The following is a 7387-nucleotide window of genomic DNA, read 5'->3' on the forward strand; positions in this document are numbered from 1 at the left end:
CGGGGGCGGCCCCCCGCGCCGCGTCCCCGGCCTCCGGCCACCTCGGTGCAGCCGGCCGCCGGGCCCTAAGCCGGCCGCTCCAGGCGCCTCGGGGAAGGGGGAGCAGTCCATCCGCCAAACAAATAGAGTCCAGACGAGCTCGAACTGCGCCCTGGCGCGAGGCCGCCGTGCCGCGAGGGGAAGGTGGGGGGAGCACGGGCGCGCGCCCCGCAGAACCCCCCTGCTCCCCGCCTGCGCGCAGGCTTTGCGGGCACGGCTCTCTCCGCAAGCCATCGACCCCCGCTGCTGCCCCCCCCCCAGGCCAACCTTGCCACAGGCTAGGCTGGGTGCAACGGGACCCTCACAGCAGCAGGACTGCTGTCCCCCAAAGCCGTGGCCAGTGCCCTGACGATGGGGCAAGGGTGCCCCACCCTGGCCGGTTTCTCCACGGAGGAACGGTGTCCAGCTTGGAGTGGAGCGAACCGTGCAGGGCCTGGAGCAGGCCATTGAGAGCTCCCAGGAGGAAATGGCAGGGATGGCCGAGGGAGGGGTCCCAAGCCGAGGGAAGAGCAGGTGAAGGGAGCTTCACCCAATGTCACACCGGGCCAGATGGCCACATAGGCAGTGTCACGCACACACGCACCCGGACTTCCCCATTCCTCAGGAGCCTTGCTGGGCCTGGAGGCCTGCTCCGCTGGGGAGGTGAGGGGGCGCCGCACCCCGGGCTGCAGGGGCTCCTTCTGACCAGCACCCCCGCAGCCTCATCATTCTTTGTGCAGTGGTGCGGGATGAGAGATTTGGAAAGAACTGTACCAAGAAAGACACATGCGACTCAGGGACTCAGGGCAGTGTCAGTGTCTGTGACCTCTGACCCCACCTCACACCTCCTGAAGGTGGCCTGTGGCCTCCCCCACCAGCGCAGGCTCTGGTTGGTCTCTCCCCACCTGTAGCCCTGCTTGGACCATGAACTTGAGCTCCCCAGCACATGGGGCCCCGCCACAGAGAATGGCTGTGACCATGCCCAGATGACTGGCTGTGCACCCAGCAGCAGGCGCCAGCCATGGTACCATCCCCAGACCCCAGACTCTTGACCTGCCTGTCACCTTTCCCATCCCTCAAGTCCAGCTGGGCACTTAGACCACAACTGTAGCCACCATACTGGAACTTCCACCCTGACCGGCGCTGGGCTGACCACGAGATGGCGAGATGGCGGTCCAGCAGCCCCACTCCAGTCAGGAACCGCCCCCACCCCCCAGACCCCCACCGTGCCTCCATTTATGCCCCCACAGGTGCATCCAGCCCACTCTCCCTCGTGACTGGTGACTGTCCCACCTTCCCGTCCCCGCCAAATTCCCCACGTGGCCTCTGGGTCCTGACACTCTGCTGACCCCCATCCAGAGAGACTCCCATGACCCCGGCCGCACCTACCACTCCTCGGGGTGCTGTGCTCAGCCTGTGGTCTCTCGGCCAAGCCTCTTCACTGCCCACGGGCATCACCCCGGCCACCACCCCCCCTCCCGCCCACCTTCAGCCCATGGCTGGGGATCCTCAGCGCACAACCGCATCTTCCAGAGGCCCCGCCCCCACACCCCTCCAGCAGCACCCCCAAGCGCTCTGCTCCTCAGGGTGCACCTCCACCCCCCCTCGCCTCCTGGCTCAAGAGAGGCTCACCTCCCCTGAAATCACATCAAGCAAGACCAAAGAAGGCCCCTTAGCCGCCCCAGTGCCTGGCCTCTGGCCACCTTGTGCAACCTACCCGTTCCCCAGTTCTGTCTCTGGGAAGCCCTTTCTGCTTTGGGGTCCTGACCTGCCTCATGGACTCCCTCCTGCCAGCCTCCTTTACATCGTCTTGATGCGTGTGTCCTGAGAGCTTGCCCTCCGCTCTGCCCTGAATTGTGCCCCCCCACATCCCCGTGATGAAGGCGGCCACGTGAAGTGACGGCATTTGGAGGCGGGACCTTTGGGAGGTGACCAAGGCATGAGGGTGGCTCCCCATGATGGCATCAGTGCCCTTACAGGGAAAGACAGAAGACACTCTCCAGGATGTGAGGTCATGGCTAGACAGTGGTCCCCTATCAGCCAGCAGGGAGCCTCACCAAGAGCCGTGGGCGCCCTGGTCTCCGCCTCCAGCCTCCAGGACAGCAGGAAGTGGAACCTGAAGTCGTCCGGCCTGCACTGCTTTGGTGGAGCAGCCCACACCCCTACCCCGGCTCTCCAGAGACACGGGTCTGCCCTGCTAACATCTCCAGCCCTCAGAAGCAGGGATGGAGCCCAGGGCCGGGACTGACACGGCCCCACTCGCTCCGCGTCTGTCCGTCCCCATGCAGGCAGGGGTCCCCTCGGCCTGCTCACGCCAGGGGGAGTGCCCTTGCAGTGCTCAAACCGCAGGAACTGCCCTCAAGGGCCGCTTCCCCACCCGGCACGCCCGACCTGCCAAAGCGTATCCGGAGCCCCCTGCACTCCTACCCCCGGCCTAGCCAAGCCTGTCGTTTCTCACCAGGAGAACTACCCGCCACCCTGATCTGTAGGCCCTCCTGGTCCTCATCTGCCCTCCACGTCACCAACGCTGGCCTCAGCACGGCGCCTCCACACCCTCAACCTGCAGCCACCTCAGGACCTTTGCACAGATTATTCCCTCAGCTCTACCCCGGCCTCGTGGCTCCTTCACTCTGGTCCAGTCCTGCTCCAACGTCAGTTTCCTGGAGATGTTACTTTCTCCTTGCTGCCCTTCCTAACGGCCCCGCCTCCGTATTACTCCTCAGCACCTTCAGCACCGGAAGTGTCGCCACCCCCACGGGAGCAGGGGTCCCCCCCACTTTTTGCTGTCTTGGCACGAGCTCAAACGAGTGAAGCTTCGTGGGCATCTGAGAAGAGCCCCCACAGGCCCTGGCGCACCTCACCTCTCTCAGCATCCTTGAACTTGATGGTTCTGCGCCGGGGCAGCCGGGGGCTGGCGGCCACCTCGGCCAGGATCCCGGAGCTGCAGAAGCCCAGGCTGCTGCCCCGGTTCCGGAGCACCAGCTTCAGCTCCTGGTTCTCCTGGATCAGCTGCACGAGCCGCCGGAGCTCTTCATTCTCCTGGGCCAGCCGCTGGATCTCCTGCCGCAGGCCCTCGTAGCTGCTGAGGAGGGGCATAGCTGGCAGCAGCTGGCAGCAGCTGGCACGCTGGCCAGGAACAGCGGACCCCCTCATTGTGAGGTCAGCAGCTGCCCCCGCCCCCGGGCCTCAGGCGAGTTCCGAGGCCTCAGGGCCAGGGCCCGGGGGTTCCGACCACCTTGAGCAGGGCACAGCTGACCTCTGACCTCTGGCCCCTGAGGACCAAATGACTAGAGGAGCCCGGACCTGGCGAGGGCCCTGGGTCCCTCCAGGATGCCCCTCCTGGAGGACAGAAGCTTCGTCCTGCCAGCCCGGCACGGAGGGAGAGGGAGTCAGAGAAACAGGCCTCCCCGCGGGCCCCCGGCTGCAGCGCCCCAACCTGCCCATGCCAGGCCTGGGGCTGGGCGGCGGGCGCGGCCCCCAGGTGGCCACAGCCAGCCCTGCGTCTCAAGGTGCCAGGAGAGCGGGTGTAGGAGCTGCCCTGAGGGAGGGCACCTCCAGCCTGGAAGCAGCCGGAGCTGCACAGCAGGCCCGGGCGGGCGGAATGGGAGACACGGGGTGAGTCGCAGGCGCATTAGGACGGGGCTGGAGACCTGGACGGGGCAGGTGGTACTGCGCCTGGGGCAGGGACAGCAGGGAGCGCTGTGTCACACAGAAGGGGAGGGGCCAGGAAAACCCCACGGAAGGTCGGAGGCATCTTCAGGGGGGTGGGGCAGCCCGACGTGTAACCCCTGGGCTCACATCTTAGAGCAGAGGCAGGACTGCCTTCTGTATTGTGCTGTGTCCTCTACTGGGACAGCTCTGTGCCTTTGCTGTCCCTTTCTCTCCTTTTCTCATATCATGATGGGCACTGACTTCACGCCATCGTTTCCTGCCTGCTGGCCCGCTGGGCACAGTTGCCGTCTGTCAACCAGGAAGTCCTCCTGGGGTTTGAACACCATTCCCCACTGCTTCAGGGTGGCCGGTGAGCTGGGGTCTTCACCGCGCGGAGGCGGTGCTCCAGGGGATGGGCGGGGACCGCACTCAACCTCAGAGGAAATGGTCACAATTTTAATAGTCCTGTAAGGAGGAAGTGTCCTGGTTCTAATAATTGTGGAGTAGAGTGCTTCCGAAGGACTAGACGTCTTGCCTCAAAGGGACGACAGGCTCAGGGCAGCTGACCTCCCCTCGGACACTCTTGGGGGGCGGGGGGGGCACTGGTCAGAAGACAGAACACTCAGGCCGCCAAGGTCCCCTGCCTGGGGTACATGCCCTGCATATCCCAGAACATGAGGGCTTGGCGCTGTGATTAGGTTATTTAAGTGGCTCAACTGAGGAACAAAGGGAGACTGTCTTGGATGAGACTCACTGAACCCGGCGTCCTTGGAGGAAGAGGTGTCTTCCTGGTGAAGGCGATTCCACGCCGAGAGAGACCCTCCACTGCGGAAGGGGCTGCGTGGCAAGGAGTGGGGGCGGCCTCCCGGAGCTGGCATGTCGTAGGCAAAATACTGAAAGACAAAGAGAAAACCTCCAAAGTCACAAGATAAAAATGACTCCCTCACATTTGAAAAAAGCCAGTGAGATCAACGGTGGGGGATGGGCTTAGGAATCCCCCTGGGCTTATAGCAATGGGGTAACAAGGCTTAGGGAAATAAAAAGCCATAGTATGCTCACACCCGAGTTTGGGTGAACGGGATCGGCACCCGAGAATAGGACGGAGCACGGGCACCCTGAGGCTAGGGCGTGCTGAGCCCCAAAGACAGAGAGGGACAGGCAAAGACCCAAGACGGGCATGGGCGCGGAAGCCCTCAATACAACGTGTACGAGGCAAGCCATGTTGGGCGTGCAGGCCGAAAGCGCCCCCCACGTTAGTCCCAAAGCAGAGAAGCTGCTTTCACGGGAGAACAGGGCCCGTCAGGCGAAACAGGTGAATTGGACTATAGACCACTGCGCTGCAGGCCAAGCAGCCGAGCGGAGCTGGCGTCTCGTCAGCCCTGAGGCTGTTTGCCCCTCGGCCTCCGCCCCCTCGGCCTCCGCCCCCTCGGCCTCCGCCCCCTCGGCCTCCGCCCCGGGCTGGCTGCGGTACAGACGCGGCGCCTCCTACCTGCCGGTCTGCCCGGCGCCTGGAGTCTGTTTTACGTCTACCCAAACCCCAAACACTGTGTATCTTCAACCCTCCCCCCCACTTTCCCTCATTCCCTTAAGTTCACGTTCACAGTTTCTTTGTCTCTTTGTGAACGCCCATCACGTCTGTAAGCCTTCTGATCTTAATAAATATGGGGCGAAGACCCTTATTCGGGCTCTTGCCTTTTCCTGGACATTAGTCATCTCTCTCTCCTATTTTTTAATCCTGTGTGTGTCCCACTTGCTTGCTAAGACAGCAGAGAACTTTAGACACAGAGTCTACGGCGATCAACACCTAACCTCCCCTTAGGAACAACGGAGGGCAGGAAACGAGACGACACACTCAGAGTTCCCGAAAGAATGACTCAGGCAAGAATCCTGGATTCTGGAAAATAATATTTAGGAAATTAAGGTAAAATAAAGACAGTCCACGATAAACCAAGACGGAGAATTTGCTGCTAGAAAACCTATCGTACAACAAATACTAAAGAAAGTTCTTCACAACATGGAGGCATAGAAGATCCTGAACTCCTCTCCTTCCAAGAACACAACAAATTTACAACCACATAGGGAGAGATTTCTTCTGAAAAAGCCCTGAAAACTGGATGAACAAAGCCTCCACAGCAAAGGACTACAAAGCAGCACTGAAATTGATAGAAGAGGGACACCTGGGTGGCTCAGTCGGTTCAGCTTCTGACTCTTGATTTTGGTTCAGGTCATGATCTCACAGTTCATGGGATCAAGCCCTGTATCAGGCTCTGCACTGACAGTGAGGAGGCTGCTGGGATTCTCTCTCTCTCTCTCTCTCTCTCTTTCTTCCCCTCCCCCACTGGTGCTGTCTCTGTCTCTCTCAAAATAAATAAACTTTAAAAGGTCTTTTTTAAAAAGTTTTAAAAAATATTTATTTTTGAGAGAGAGAGACAGAGTGAGAACAGGGGAGGGTCAGAGAGAAACACTGAATCCAAAGCAGGCTCCAGGCTCTGACTGTCAGCACAGAGCCTGACACAGAGCTCAAACCTAGCAACTCAAGACCATGACCTGAGCCAAAGTTGGATGCCCAGCCGAATGAGCCACCCAGGCACTCCCCAAAAAATAATTTCCTAAAAAAAAAAAAAGAAATAGGAGAGTCAGAGACATGGTCCCATCAAAACCAAAACAAACAAACAAAAACCAACTACAAAAAAAAAACAAACCAAACAAACAGAAAGGCCACCCCAACCACAGCATTCTACAATTGGAAGGGATCTCAAAAATATTGAACTTGCCCCCGAGATGTCAACACCAGACACCCCAATCCTACAGACACCCCAGACCCTAGATCCTGAACAGAAGAGTTGAGTGTCCCAGACCACCTGGCTTTGAAAAGCAATGGACATTTTGTCCAGGAAAACCACGGACCTGTAGGGAATGCTCTTAAAAACCTCACACAGGGGCGCCTGGGTGGCTCAGTCGGTTGTGGCTCCGACTTCGGCTTAGGTCAGATCCCATGTTCCTGGGTTCAAGCCCCGCATCAGGCTCTGTGCTGACAGCTGGCTCAGAGCCTGGAGCCTGCTTCAGATTCTGTGTCTCCTTCTCTCTGTGCTTCTCCCCCTCTCATGCTCTGTATCAAAAATAAATAAAATATTAAAATAAAAAAAAAACCTCACACACAGAGGCACCTGGATGGCTCAGTAGGTTGGGCGTCTGACGTCAGCTCAGGTCCTGACCTCACAGTTTGTGTGTTTGAGCCCCACATGGAGCTCTGTGCTGACAGCTAAGAGCCTAGATCCTGCTTTGGAATCTGTGTCTCCCTCTCTCTCTTCCTCTCCCTTACTCACACTCTGTCTCTCTCTGTCTCTCAAAAATAAACAAACATTGAAAAAAATAAATAAAAACCTCACACGCAGACTGACTCATCCCAGGACCTAGTACACAAACACCAGTTTGCAAGCACGCAGACCATGTATGAATGAGACGCATTTACTAATCCTAAGTTGTTTACTGGAGAGGAAGGAACTTGTTCGATGAATCTCTTTCCAGGGACAGACCTACCAGAGGCACCATTTTTGTGATCTCATTCTAACTTGTCAGCACCGGAGGGCACAGATTGCTGAGGGCCCTGCCCACCCACGGCCGCCACGCCCAGCCCGCCGCGGAGCCACGCCCAGCCCGCCGCGGAGCCACGCCCAGCCCGCCGCGGAGCCACGCCCAGCCCGCCGCGGAGCCAGGT

General features: G+C 59.4%; 1 protein-coding gene across 2 annotated transcripts in view; it reads right to left on the bottom strand.

The window, feature by feature from the left end:
* OPLAH (5-oxoprolinase, ATP-hydrolysing) overlaps positions 1–3110 on the bottom strand; it is a 12997-nt gene extending 9887 nt beyond the window's left edge. Inside the window, exon 1 of one of the 2 annotated variants that reach the window (XM_029923178.1) lies at positions 2880–3110. The gene's annotated coding sequence lies outside the window, so the exon portion shown is untranslated. The remainder of the gene's footprint in view (positions 1–2879) is intronic. The other variant, XM_029923177.1, reaches the window with a different exon arrangement.
* Positions 3111–7387: the final 4277 nt, after the last annotated feature.

The sequence above is a fragment of the Suricata suricatta genome, chromosome 15 (assembly GCF_006229205.1).
Source record: "Suricata suricatta isolate VVHF042 chromosome 15, meerkat_22Aug2017_6uvM2_HiC, whole genome shotgun sequence".
Lineage (NCBI taxonomy): Eukaryota > Metazoa > Chordata > Mammalia > Carnivora > Herpestidae > Suricata > Suricata suricatta.